Source organism: Telmatherina bonti (genome assembly GCF_933228915.1).
Source record: "Telmatherina bonti genome assembly, chromosome: 8".
NCBI lineage: Eukaryota > Metazoa > Chordata > Actinopteri > Atheriniformes > Telmatherinidae > Telmatherina > Telmatherina bonti.
In genome coordinates, this window is record NC_136626.1 from 30,015,665 (window position 1) to 30,031,528 (window position 15,864).

Here is a 15,864-nt window from a genome sequence, read left to right on the forward strand (position 1 = left end):
CAAATACAAACCATACTGTGATGGTGCAGAGTGGATGATGGTGGTGTAGAATGTGATCAGCAGCTCTTGTGGCAGCTTAACCTTTGAGCTGTTGCAGAAAGTACATCTACTATGCATTTTTCCTTACAGAGTCTATATGCAGAGTCCACTTCAGGTCCCGAGAAACAGTGGTTTCCAGAAACCTGAAAGTTTTCGCCATTGAGGATAGTGAAGGGGGGCAGGTGTTGGGGATTTCACCTGAAGTCCTCTATCAACTCCACAGTTTAAAGCGGGTTCAGCTCGAAGTGGTTCTGACTCTGCTTCCTGCTCTCAGAGAGGAAGGGCACTTTTTCTCTCCCTCCCATTCCCACTCTGACCTGCTGCTTCTTTGTATTGTCATCTATCTATCTGAGCCTCTTGCTCCATTTCCTTCCAAATTTAAATCATGGATCTGGTCAGCTGGTCTCTCAATGCAAATCTTTTTTCCCAAAGAATGGGCGAAGGGGAGCCTGCAGGTCCCGACGAAATGCATGCTGCTGGATACGTGATGAAGGTCATGTGCCTGCTGCTTCTTTCTGTGGAGGATTTCTACACGATTGGATTTATGATAACTGGGTTTCTGCTGTTTGGTGTGTGCGGTTTCCTGGTTTCTTGCGAATTTTGGAAGATCTGTGATGGACTACACCAAGCAACTAGCACTCGAACTCATACGTGACAGCACTAGACCGCGACTGGAGCTGGTCGTGGTCTGGAGCTCACCCGTAAGTGGGAAATATCTTGGAGAAGCGGTTGCTCTGTTTTTGGTGGAAACTGACCCCCTATTTGGCTGTTTCGGAGTTCAACAGAGATCACTAAGAACTTAAAGCTGAGCCAAACGAAGCTTAGCTTATCTGAATCTGGCTTCCTGACTGGCCTTGGGCAGGCTGGTTATCACGTCTCCTGGAATGTATTGCTGTCTGATGCTCAGTCCCCCTCCTAACCCTCCTCCCTTTCTCAGGCCTGTGGAACTTAAACTAAACTCAGCTCTCAAGGCCGCATTTACATCAGGCGGCACAGATGAACTGCGGAAAGTTCACAGACTCACTCACTGAACACACACACTCTCACACACTCACACCCACTGTTACAGACACACTCTCCCATCTCTCACCGCCTTCTCCGGACCTCGCCCTTCCCTCCACTCACGGACGGCGAGTTGGATGGGCGCACTGCTTGGCTGGCTGCAATCTCATTGACTGTCTGTGAGACCCCACCCACCCTCCCTCCCATATTGTGTGTTGTCTATTGTCTGAACTTGTGCTTATGCTTAGAGGTGTGTTTTTTTTTTTTTGTTGCAACTTTATCCTTCCCCTTTAGGTGAAGTGTAGAGATACTTCTTTTTTTTCCAACACCCACCCATCCTTCCTCATGTCATCTTTTCCTCATTTACAAGGCAGCACCGGTTAAAAAACTGGCTGCAGGGCAGAAGTATCAGTCTGTCATGTAAACTTGTCAAATGTAAATGTCTGTATGTCTAACCTTGGACGAGCAGACTTGAACCTTGAATTTCCCCTCGGGGATAAATAAAGTATCTTTGATTTGATTTGACTGTCCCCATGGACCAGCCATTCTACCTCTGTGTGTGGACTCGTCACAGTCCTGGATCAGACCTGGATCAGTGGTGTCATCAGCATCCTTCAGGAGTTTCACAGATGAATCTTCAGAAGTGCAGTCGTTGGTGTAGAGGGAGAAGGTTAGTGGGGAGAGGACGCAGCCCTGGGGGGTACCGGTGCTGATCGTCTAGGTTCTGGATGTGATGCTCCTAACCTCACTGCCTGTTTCCTGTCAGTCAAAAAACTGGTAATCCACTGGCAGGTGGAGGTGGGAACTTTGAGGTGGGTGAGTTTCTGCTGGAGTATTTCACAGATGACGGTGTTGAACGCGAAGCTGAAATCCCTGGGGAGTCGAGGTGATGGAGGATGTACTGCAGGGCCACATTAACTGCATTATCTGTCAACCTGTTTGCACGGTAAGCAAACTGCAGATGATCCAGCTGGGGGCCTGTGATGATCTTTTGGTGGTTTAGCACCATTCTTTCGAAGACTGTGGGGAGGTAAATTGAGGGATATATTATTTTAAAGGTTTGGCGTATTTGACCAAAGTGCAGCGTGAATGCAATCTCGGTCTGAGTGGATACACCCCCCTACAACTGAGCCGAGTCCCCAACTAGACCGAGTCTGTTTCTGGCCTGCTTGAACAGGATGTGGTCACCATTCCTGTATGCCTCTTCCTTGGTCTGATGTGACTTCCGGAGTTTAGATGTGAAACATGGTTTATTGTATTTGAATGTGCAGATAGTTTTGGTTTGCACGCATATGTCCTCACAGAAACTGATGCAGGCTGTCACAGATTGCTGAGATCAGCGGCTGCAGCTTCAAAGACAGTCCGGTCAGAGCAGTCCAAGCAGGCCTTGTAAATAACCCAGATTGTTCGCATCATTTAATACTTTAAAGTCCCTTTTATTGTAAAACCATCTGACAGGAACAATGCTCAGTCAGCAAAGACATACTTTCCTACTTTCTAAGGACAGGGAAATACTTTAAAAAAAAAAAAAAAAAAATCAAGTAAACATTTTTTTACTCGAAACCAAGGGCAGGTACATTAGCAGCAGCAAAACGGTAAATAAAACAGAGTATTTTAGTTAAGTACATTCAGTGATCAACTGCTCAATTGTGCAAGAAAACTTTACAATTCCAACTTTACAATTCATTTAAATGCCAAATGTGCTTCCTCTTTAAATGCTCATGCATCACCGATGTGATGCCATGATAAGCAAAGTCTGCTTGGGAAACTTGCCGGGGATCTTTTTGTTTGCCTTATCCAGGCTTAAATGTTCCCAAACTTGAGAAGTTCTGGTACGTGTTGTTGTTGGGGGTCACATCTATTTCTGTGTACAATACTGCCCAGAAGAGACACGCATGCGTGCGATTCTTGGCAGAGATTATGATTAAGTGACATGCCTCACTCTGTTGGAAAAACGCATCTGGCGACAATAGACAACAATAGTTGACAATGTAATTCATTGTGGACAATTTTTATTGTCAATTTTTGTCAACGAATCGTTACAGCCTTAGCAACAAGCATCTTTTAAGACTGTGTAGCAGTGGTCCAGAGTGTTACTGTCTCTGGTGGGACACTTTACATGCTGTCTGTATTTTGGGAGCTCGAGACTAAGATTTGCCTTAGTCTAGCCTTACTTTATCTAGCCGGAACCGCTCAACCTCGCGCACAAGCTCAGGTTCCTTCCCCACCAGAAAGATGACATTCCATGTCCCTATTGCCAGGTTCTGCAGCCGGGGATCGGACCGCCAGGGTGCCCGCCCCTTGCTGCCGCCCAGCTCACACTGCACCAGACCCCTACGGCTCCTCCCACAGATGGTGAGCCCATGGGAGGTGGGGCCCATGTAACCCTTTCGGTCTGAGCCCGGCCAGGCCCCATAGGTAAAGGCCCGGCCACCAGACGCTCGCTCTCGTACCCCACCTCCAAGCCTGGCTCCAGAGGGGGTCCTGGTAACCTGCGTCCGGGCAAGGGAACATTTTTGCATGGGTTTGTGTTCATCATAGAGGTCTGTGAGCCGTACTTAGTCTGGTCCCTCCCCGAGACACCTGTTTGCCATGGGTGACCCCACCAGGGGCATAAAGCCCCAGACAACATAGCTGCTAAGATCTTTGGGACGCACAAACCCCTCCACCACGATAAGATGACGGCTCAGGGAGGGATACATTGCACTAAGATTAAATTCAAATGCATCAATAAACTATCTAACATGTTTGATTTATGCAGTTTATTGATGCATTTGAATTTCTCTCTCTCTCTCTCTCTCTCTCTCTCTCTCTATGAAAAAAAAAAGAAATATATATATATATATATATATATATATATATATATATATATATATATATATATATATATATATATATTTCTTTCTTTTTCTTTTTTTTTTTTGTCTGGTCAAATAAATTATTCAATCTACACTGCACTAAGATTGAATAATAATTTATTTGACCAGACAAAAATATATAGATAAATTCAAATGCATTAATAAACTATCAAACATGTTAGAATCAAATTTATTCATATATATTTAAATTGTAGTTACCTAATGTCTTTGTTAAACAGCATTATAAAAGATATTTTAGCATAAAAGCACATTGTTTTCTAATGTTTGAGTGACCTGTACAATAACAACATCTCTGCCCTTTGTAACAAACCAGTCTTGGAGAAAAATCAGGTAAGAATTTGTGAAGTTATTGTTCTGTTCGGTCAACACCTGACAAATACATGCGTCGGAGGCACATGTGAGACCAATCCAAGATGACGGTGCGATAAGACGTCAGCTCGTTAGGCAGCCTCGTACAAGGCATCTATGTATATTACGTCAATAGCGATATAGTAGGGCTGCACAATTCTGGATAAAATGAGAATCACAATTTATTTTTGCTTAGAATTGAGATCACGATTCTCTCACAATTTTTTTCCAATATGAACATTTATTGCACATATTACCGGCACATCAACTTTGCAACAGCTGACACTGAACATAAAAACAATGTCTTACACACACAAACTTTAAATAATTTTAATAGTAACATTTTTTAACAATATTTTTTCTGTACATAAGGTGATGAGAGGTAGGTATGTTTCTTAAAATTAAAACAACAGGAAGTTTGGACATGAAGCTAGAAATTTCACACAACAGTCCTTTGGTTAAATTTGATGTTCTGACATTTAACAATGGATTTACGCAAATCCATCAAAAATCAAAAGAGATTTAAACAATGTGGGGGTCTAAAGGTATTCAAAATCTACTTTTTAAAAAAGTGATAGCCTATTTAAATTGCAAAATTAAAAAAATAATAATTAAAAGTGATGAAAAAAAAAAACCAGCAGAAAAGAGTTTATTTATCGTATTAAACATATTTAAGGTGATTTTGACTCACAACGTCCATTACATTACACGCATATGGACCGGTGTGGTACCTACACAGGTGCTCTGCTGCTCATTCTTTTCTATCAGAAGCGCAATGAATTCTGGGATAAGAGAGGGCGCATAGGATGCATAGCTTGAAACCTTTGTTTAAAGATAATTTGGAGCCAAATGAAGTGCGGATTTGAAGGGAGGATTGCAGGAAGCCTTTGAACTGGAAAAGCATTTGGCGCGCCACTATGATGTATGCAGCCGACAAATCCACAAGTGCCCGCCCCTTTTACTGCTCCCAGGGAAACAAGAAAAAACAAATGCTCCGCCCCCACTTATACATAGAAAAATACTAGAAATAAAATAATTTCAAAAGAATCACAAACAATCACCCTATTTTAGGTGTGCCACTCATGGAATGCCATAATCAAGTAGCCGGCATAGTGTACAGAAACATCTGTGCAGAATGTGGACTGGAGAGCAGTAAGACCCAATGGGAGACACCTTGCAAGGTGGTGGAGAATGAAAGGGCTAAGATCCTACGGGACTTCCAGATTCAGACTGTGGTATGGCCTTATCAAAGATAAAATGAACAACAAGAACGTAAAAAGTTCAAAGTTAACTATTATTTAAAAATTATACCAAATAACGCCACCTGGGGGATAGGACCCCAGGAAATAAATGCATGGCTGCTCCTGCCAAATGAGCAGACTGGTTCAGTAGTTGTGTGATTACGGAGCATGCATCAGTTAAAATGCAAGGAAAGGTCCCGCTGAATGCTTCAGGTTTCTTTATTACAAACAAGTATGACATGTGTGTGGTTCTGCCTCATGGACGCACATTTAAACTACACGAGGGAATGACACCCTCTCCGAAGCTCAGGACAAACTAAGAAAAACCCTTATCGAACATTTTATCTCATAGGCGGCCGCGTCCTCTGGTGGTTGGCCTGAAAACTGCGCCCAAGGTACAATGCAATAATGAATTGTACCAACAGCGTCTTTGCCAAACAGACATTTGGCATCATGGTACGAACTTTGCTCAATATCCTGTGGAAGACAATCTTAATTTTGTCTTTTGCCTCTTAATGGACAAGAGAAAGCAGAAGATAAAAATGTTGACATATGACATGATACTAAATGGTAAATATCCCTAAAAATAACTTGGTACATTTTTATTTTAGGCTTTTGTAACCAGAGTGATTATATAGAAAATGCTCAAATAAACACTGGAAATATTTATAGCGTTTAATCATTTATTTATATAAACAATCACTTCATTTACTCCTCTTCAGACCTCCTGGCTCGGCATTAGATTGCCCTTCCAACAACGCAAACCCCGGGGCAGATCATCCGCTAAAGTACACTTACACAACTAAATTAACACACTTAAGACATCCAGGTTTGCACGGCAACCCACTACACACCAACAGTCAACTAATCTCATCCACAAAAATCGGAATCGGACACACCACTGCTGAGCACCACAGAGAACAAATTCTTTTTTGGGGGGAGCAACTAAGGTTACGTTCACACTGCAGGGCTTGCTGCTCATATCGGATGTTTTTGTAAAATCCGAATTTTTTGAAAGTCCGTTCACATTTCTGATCAAATTCGACTTATATGTGATTTCCTGTATGAACTTCATGCGCACCAGAAGCGTCCCGCATGCGCAGAAGACACGGCGACGTGCAGTGAGAGTGCGTGTGACGTCTTTGTGTTTGCAGAAGTAAATATGAATTGCAGCAGAGCATTTGCTATTTTAAAAGTTTTGTCCACCCGTAAAAGTTAAATAAAAGTTAAAAGTTTTGTCCAACTGTAGCAACAACATTGTGAATGGGTTTGTTTTAAGGAGACATTTACGGAAGAGGAAAGTAAAAGTTTTGTTCAAGGCCTTTTGTGGAGCTGTGGCAGCAACAACTGTAGAGAGAAACGTTTGGGTACGGAGTCGCAGTCAGGATTGGTGGGAGAGTGATGTGAACGTCTGATTAATCCGACCTGACCGTTCAGACTGAAGTCGCATGGCAAAAGATCAGATACATATCGGATTTAGAACCACATATGCAAGCGGCCTGGGTCGCTTTCAAAAATATCAGATCTGTATCGTTCAGACTGTTAAGAAAAGATCGGTTACAGGTCGCATAGGGACAAAAACATCAGATTTAAGTCACTTCAGCCTGTAGTGTGAACGTAGCCTAAGAAAGGAAAAAAAAATAGAAAAGAAGTTAGTCCGCTCTTACAATCTCCACACATTTTGGCCTGAAAATACTTAGAGCTGGAGCAGACTAACTTAAAACAAAAACCAAATCAACAAAAGGACAGCAGGTAGCAGAGCATCACACTGCAGCCTAGATTTCCCACACCCTGTTTCCTTTATTCAGCAGTCTGCCAGAGCCCAGCCCAGACTGCTCCTCAGGTCCTACACTGCCCCAGAAAGTCAACGTGGCCACTAATGCCCCTGGCTACCAAACAAGAAAATGGCATATCCTGGCAGACTGCCACTTCCCCATTAATAGAGAACCTGCCCTAAAGGCCAGCAACATCCCGTGGTACCACTTGCTTCACTTTGTTAAAGAGACAAATGAAGACTTCATATTAAAAAAACTGTGGACTTATCTGATCATTTTTAATGAATTGGGTATTTATTTATTTATTTATTTAATTTATCTAACATGGTCCTGCACAACCTCACATCACACAGAACTAAAAGATGCAACAAAACAAAACAAAACAAAACACACCTTAGTGCACCACCATGATAGAAAAGGAGCAGGAAGAAGTAAAAAGTTATCATACCTACCCCCTTCTTTTAATAAAAAGGGGGGAAAAAAAACACATGTAAATGGTCAGTCAGCCAATTAGCCTACTTGACAATCAACCCCAATACTTTGAGAATAAAAATACATAAACAAGTGATAGATAAATAATCACACTCTTTGATAATCAACATAAAATCCATCATTTACTTGATTCATATATCCTAAAAATTCTGTTTTTAAACATTCCTTTGAACCGAAATATATCTGGACCCATCTTAAATTCTTCCTGTGACTGATTCCAATATTTAACGCCCCTGACTGAAATGCGCATCTGCTTTAGAGTTGTCCTTGTAAACTGAAGTCTTTAGTGAAATTTTCTTCTATGTTCCTGATCTTCTGATCTAATAAGCAACTTCTGTAGATTTTCCGGTAAAACTTTACTTTTTACTTTAAACATAACCAGTAATGTCTGTAACTCTAATAAGTCTTTAAGTTTCACAAGTTTAGACTTAATGAACAGTGCATTGTTGTGTTCATTTGGATCTACTTTGTGAATAATTCTAACAGCCTTTTTTTTGTAGATAAAGGCTATAAATTACTCATATGTGTTACCCCACACTTTTCACACAATAGCTTAAATATGGCAGAAAAAGTGAACAATACAAAATTTGCAGTACACTATATTCCAATACAAACTTTGCTTTGTTCAAAATAGCAAAAATGGTCATTGTCAAACCATTTTTTAGCTCTACCATTTCTTTCGTTATACTCTGAGAGAGCTTTTAGATCATTACCTGAGCTAAAAAAAATTTGTATAGTCAGTGAACAAAATGAACCGTAATAACTTTGACACTTTAATTATATCATTAACACATAAAAAAAAAGTTTAGACCCCAAAATTGACCCTTGTGGAACACCACATTTAGTATTCGTGCACTCTGAGATATTGCCAGAAAACTGTACATACTGTCGTCTGTTTTCCAGATAACTACATAACCACTTTAGGACGAGTCCTCTCACACCGTATGCTTCTAATTTAAAAATTAAAATAGAGTGATCTATAATATCAAATTTATTCAAATGTATTTATTATCTTTAATTGCAGTTGTAATATCTTCCACTATTTCCATCAGTGGCAGACCTGTAGATCTATTTGTTCTTAATCCATACTGACTCTCACTCAGTAGTTTATTATTTTTGATAAAGTTATCCAGTTTGTAAGCAAATAATTTTTCAAGCACTTTTGAAAATTATGATGGTAAAGACACTGGTCTATAATTAGTTAAACAATGCTCGTCTCCTCTTTTAAAAAGAGGAATAACCTTTGTAACTTTCATTCTGTCTGAAAAACTACCTGTTTGAAAAGATAGATTGAAAATGTGACATAAAGGTTTGTTTTCACAATAAACCTTTTTTTTTTCTTCTTTTTTTTTTTTTTTTACAATAACCATATATATTCCATCAAATCAGTTGATGTATTATTTTTCATTCAAGCAATAATATCATTTCACTCATTTCCCCCAAGAACACAGATTTACATTTTACTGCCTCTATTCCAGGCGCTCCCTACTGGCCCATCATTGCATGTTTTAATTGCATTAGCCAGATTAGGTCCCATGTTAGCAAAAGAAAGTTAAATTCATTTGCTACTTAATGCATGTCTTTTCCAAATTTTTTATTGCCACTGATAAAAATGAGTGGGCAAACCTTTAGATACAGATATAACATCATATTTTCTAAGTACCTTTAATATTACTTTTATTTTCTTTTAACTTCTTGTTATTATATTCTCTTTAAACTTGTCTTAGTATCGTTACCAATTTTTGTTTTCATTAAGCTTATACTTCTTTTCGGCTTGATTTGTTCTATATTTTACAAAATCCCTGTAAAGTTTATTTTTCTTCTTATATGCATTCACTAAGCCCTTTGTTATCCAAGGCTTTTTATTATTATCACTACTATTTGTAATCTTTGTAACTGGACAGTATTATCATATAGTAATTAGTAAATCTTTAAGAATGCCTGATATGCAGCTTTTACCTCTCCTAAGTAGACCCCATTCCACCTCTCTTTTCTGAGGTCTTCTTCACTGAATATAGCAATTTCTTCATCTGTTCTAACTCTTGTTGATGTATGCCATTTTTCCTCTTTCTTCTTCTTCAGTTGCCAATCATATTACAAATACAGGTAAATGATCACTTATTTAGGGGTGTCAAACTCTAGTCCCCGAGGACCAGTATCCAGCAGGTTTCCCTCTATACAACACAGCTGATTCTAATCAAATAGATCCATCAGCTTCTTATCAACCAATTTATGAATTTCGGTCCGGTGTGATGGAGCATGGAGACAACGAAAACCTGCAGGATTACACCTGCACATATCATTTATTACTAGGCCACTTTTGACATTGTTCTCCATGACATTTAGGAAAATATTGTCAATTAAGGTCTACTAGGCTTGGTGATCAATGGATACAATCCTCTATACAATGCGTCCAAAAAATCTTCATGAGTTAAATGAGTTGTTAAAACCCCCAAGAGTTTCAGGTATACTTTTAGTTCCACTTTCCAGTTGTTAGATTAACCTGCCAACACGGAGACGTCCTGCCCAGTTTATGGCTGCAATGCCAACATGATTTGTCCTTCAAGCTTCACAGCTGCACCGTTTCTCCATGTTTCACTCCAGTAGGAAACACAGCTTTAACTCAATTAGACATTTTTCTGATCTACAATTATAGTTAACTATTACATTATAATTTAATACAGTCCCAATATTGTTTGACAGTTCCGCACTTCTGTATTTATTGCCCATAAAAGGCATGTCTAAAAAAAGAAGAAAAAAAAACCAAACAGGCCCCTTTTTTGTTTTTATTAGATTTTTCTTGTTCTTTGTCTTTTGATATTGAAAACAAGAAAATTGTGGTCTTTTTTCCAATTTTCATTGTATATGAAAAAACAATCTCAAAAACACCAAAATGGAATCCATAGATTTAATGATTAATAAATCTGTATTAATGCTGAACAAATCTTCCACTGAAAAATTAAAACAGACCATTAAAAATCACTATCAATTTAAAGTTTAAGCATTTATCCTGACAGTGTTTTTTATAGATTTCTTATATTTGAGTTGTGTTGGGAATTTCAGTTGTTATAATATTTTCAGTTCATATTATGATAATCTTTTATTAATCTTACATTGATTTATTCTTCATTAATTACATTAATTTATCTTCATGGACAAGTTTAAAGTTTTCCTCTGTGTGCTGTTTGGATAAACAGGACATTCCAGTGACGTGCAAGGTCAGAGTGGTCTAACCACACTTGATAAACATTTGGTTCCTATCAGGATGGTAAGAAGAGCACACATATGCATTGGACTTTAGAGCCAAGCAAACACCCACACACAGTCTGTGCAAACACGTTCACATGGACTGAATTCGCACAGACATACATGCACGTTTGTGCACCTAACACACATTGAATGTACAAACCTGTATGAATGTCACGTAGTATCTTTCAATAAAATGCAAGTGGTTTGTTGAAGGTCGAGTTTGCTGGGTTGTAGCAACTGACCGGTTGAACTCCCTTGCAACACAAGAACGCCTCGTCTGGTTTCCTGCTTATTCATAATAATTATGTTAAAGATGTTAAGGGTTTAAACTGAACACTTTGTTCTATATATGCTTGCAATTGCTGAATTGAAACTCTGAAACCAATCAAATAAAAATATCGAAAATGTGTATTCAGTAAATATTTGTTTAAATAGATTATTAAAATCCACCAAATCAAGTCAAAGATACTTTATTCATCCCCGAGGGGAAATCAAAGTTCAAGGCAGCTTGTCCGAGGTTTGACATACAGACATATAACATTAATCACAAAAGAATAATACAGAACCAAGCTTAAAGTGGAACTATTATGTGCATTTCAGGCTAATTTATTTTTATTTCTGAGACCTGAAGGGCTGGGATTGATCGAGTTATTGTCACAAATTGCTTTATTTACTTAAGACCGACCCTCTCCGTAGGTTGTCAGATCAGCCTGTGGGCAAAACGAGTGGATTGAGACTCTTCTGCATTAAGCCCCGCCTCCCGCCACTGCACTACATCGGGAGCGCGCACCGCAACTGCTTTCGCCATCATTGTAACATCTCATAAACAAAAGGATTTGGCTAATATGAACTCAATAAAAAAAAACAAAATACAATGTCAACACATAGCATACAGCCCTACATGTTCAAATGTTCAAACCTGAATAAGACCCTGAAAACAAAGTGGAAAACAGCAACCCACAGCAACAAATGCAGCAGGATGTCTCTCTTTGGTAAACTCACCAGCCATCGTTCAAAATAACTATCCGACGCTTTCCACATGCCTGATGTATTTGTACATGTCCTTGTTAACCAGTAGAAGGTAACCAATCACCGAACCTTATCCCCCGGGACGTCACAAGGGTTTTGAAGGAGAAAAAAACTCTCTAAAACGACGCGTTTTTCGTCGCCATGGAAACCGAATAGAGAGCGTGCTGGAACCCAAACTCAAACTCAAACATGCGTTTAGGTGATAAACAGTGCTGTTCACATGTCTGATAAGGATTCAACACTGTAACATTGTAGAAAGAAAACTCGAAATACCACAATAGCACCCCTTTAAGGTCAGGCCACGCAGCCAGTTTTACCGGCGCCGCCTTATAACAGGTAAGAACAGAGATACATTAATAGGGGTATTAATAGAAGATAGTAGGGGGTCAACGGAAAAAACAGTCATGTAACTCCGGGCAGCTACACAGATGATGCAGTCTGAAGACACAGAGAAAAAGAAAGATAGATGCTTTATATTATTTACATGCCTACAGGTACAATTCAGAAATTAAATGGTCTAGCCAAAATCCAGAGACTGAATTACTCACTACACCCAAGTGCATTCAGATTATTCAGATGGAACCTGCATGAAGGGTTACAAGACCTTTTGAAGAAAAACAAAAAACATGACTTGTAAATATTCAGATTTAGTATAAAAGTTTAGATGCTTATTAGCAGGAAATTGCTATTAGCAAACATGTTCTTTTCAACAATGATAACGACAAGATACTCCGTTTACCAATGAACAATCGTATCAACGACCATCAGCTCCTTGAGCTGCCTGTTCACCACCTGAATCACAGCTAACTAAAAAGTGAGAGGTTAGTGCAGGCTGCATGGAGAAGTTGGCTGATGGTTTTGGTTTGTTTATGGTTCATTAAAGGGTATGGTATCTGATTAAAGAAAGAAAAAAACTGAGTCAAAGAGGACATTTGTGTTAAGAATTTACTTTTATTTTCCATTTACACTATTGTAAAGAAAATTGATGGTTTACAGACAGACAAAAATGTAGCAATAATAATGGTAAAACATTAGAGTATTAAAAAAATGAAGTGTTAACAGAATTATTCTACAAAACAAAATAATTATATGGCAAGTTGCAATAACTATGCACATTAAACCTGGATATATTCCAAGAAGCTGGTTCCATGAAAGTTTTGTTCATTTGAAAAATTCTGGCTGATGAAAATAATAATTATGTTCCATTGTTGGTTAAATGCATCTCTGTCAGGTCACCATGGTAACTTTAGCTGGCAAACAATTCAACCCATTGAAATATCAGCTCTTTCTTTGTTTCTAAATAATTAATATAAACCTTTATTTTAATCCAACATTTCAATCAAACCTTGTATGTAAAGAAAAGCAAGTGTTTTAAATTCTATTAAACAGTCATTTCGCAGACACTTTTACCCAAAGCGACTTACATATGAGTGAGAACAACACAAGCATGAAATCAAACATTTAAAAAATACATTATAAAATTATAAAATTATAAAAGCAATTATAACATGAAACTGGAATATTTCTCAAGAAATTTTGATGGGAGCCAATGCAGCTGCTGCCCGTGCCCCAGTGTGTCTGGCAGCCATTTTACAAAGACTGAGCAGGTTGGTGGCAGCGGTGACAGCAAATGTCCCACTGAGTGAGAGGGAGGGGTTGCGAGCAGACGTGACATGTACACACATCTACAGTGTGATGATGTAGTGGGACATGGGCTTCTGTTAGGACATTGCTCTCTCCGTAGGTGCTAATGAGTGTGAGGGAGGGGCAGTGAAGAGACTTTACAGGTAGACGTATGATGTATAGCAGGGGAACTTTGGCCCTTGCCTTGAAATTTTTCCAGGTCTCCCTGCTCCAACACAACATATTCAAATGAATGAATCAGTGTGCAGATAATAAGCTGCTGGATCCTTCTGATTTGAATCAAGTATGCTGGACCAGGGATATATGAAAAACATGTAGGATCCCGGCACCAGGGTTCCTCACCCCTGGTTTCTAATTTGTGTGTGTGTGTGGAAGAGAGAATAATGCACACGTCGGTATACACTCACTACAGGACAACACTTAATCACATATCCGATATAAACCAATAAAACGTGGATTGATCATTAAATGCATCCTGTTCCTTTGAATCACTGCATATTATTGTATCTGGGGAGGTGTGTATTTGAGTTCAATCTCTCTCTCACACACACACACACACAATTGCTCCTTTGTTAACGCTACTACGACAACAGAGCTCAGAGATAAATGAGGGTTGCAAGAACGACTCAAACAGCTGAGCACTGTTCGCAAACAAAAAGTTGTATCAAAATAATTGTTGAACCGTGAGCACCGGAAGGGTTTAAGGAACACGGGGATGTAATTTTTTTTACTGTGATGTTAAAAGAATTTAAACGGCTGCAAGTTTAATGGGGAGTCAATAGGAGAAAAAGTAGCTTTTATAACATTTGGAGCTCTGTAACAAAAACAAACATAATTCTTTGCAATTTTAGAGCAGGTCCACTTTGAAGTTTTTGCATGTACAACTAAAACACCAAGCGTGAGAGGCATTTGAGAAATTCAGAAATAAAACCAGGTTTTAGAGTGGTGCTGGAATGGAGAGACATTTTGGTCAATTTTCTTATTTTTCATGAAACGTAAATTGAGGTAGTGTTAAAACCATACAAGCTATAAAAATGTCTTTTGAGATGGGAAAAGTTTTATTTTTGGTGACCTGTTTAAACTTTGAATGATGTTTCAAGATCAAAGTATGACTGAGCTCTACAACTCCAAAATAGACTGGGGTTTGGGCTCATCACCGTTGCTTTTAGCCAAAATCCCATTCATTTCAATGGGACAAAAAGTCACAGTTTATTGTGAATTGCGTTAAAAGTGTAAGACTTTTGTACAGCCACAGTCGTAGCACACTATTCCCGATTGAAATGCGCGTTTTGATGTAACTTTTATGGGGGTAACATCAAAGCTGTGGGAGGAGATACGTGCCAAAAATCAAGGTGGGAATGGCAAAAGAAGTGGAACATATGCAGAGCAATAGTATTTATATGTGCCTCAATGCTTACAGTATTGGTGCCCATAATTATGTGAATAAAAGAATAAAGAGGTCAGTTAGATAGTAGGTATAAGAAAGTGCGACTAACACATTCCTGGAGATTCACACAGAGACAGATTGCAATAAACTTTTGTTCAAGTCTGTCTTGAATGAGTCTGGATCAGTAAAGACTGAATTGAACATCTTAGGGCTTAATCAATAGATGAAGATAACTTGAGTCAGATTTCTTCAGCTGGATTTCTTTCTTAAGAAATTATCATGAACAACCCTCATAAAGATCTAACCAGTAACTCAAATGAGCACTTTTTTCTACGTATTTACAAGGAAACCCTGAAGCTGTGAAGTTTATGTTGTGTGTAGACATGCATGTGTTGGTTTAGCATATTACATCACCTAAATAATTTGACAAAAAACGCATAGGGAAATGGTCTCGCTCTAATGTGGATTCTCATGTGTCGATTTAAACTTGTCTTTTAAATAAATCTTTGTCAACAATCCTCACAGCTAAATGGGTTGTGTCCTGTGTGGACTCTCATGTGATTGTTTAAGTTGGATTTATGACTAAATCTTTGTCCACATTCATCACAGATGAATGGTTTATCTCCTGTGTGGATTCTCATGTGTTGGTTTAGGCTCGACTTTTGAATAAATCTTTTTCCACATTCATCACAGATGAATGGTTTATCTCCTGTGTGGATTCTCATGTGTTGGTTTAGGCTCGACTTTTGAATAAATCTTTTTCCACATTCATCACATCT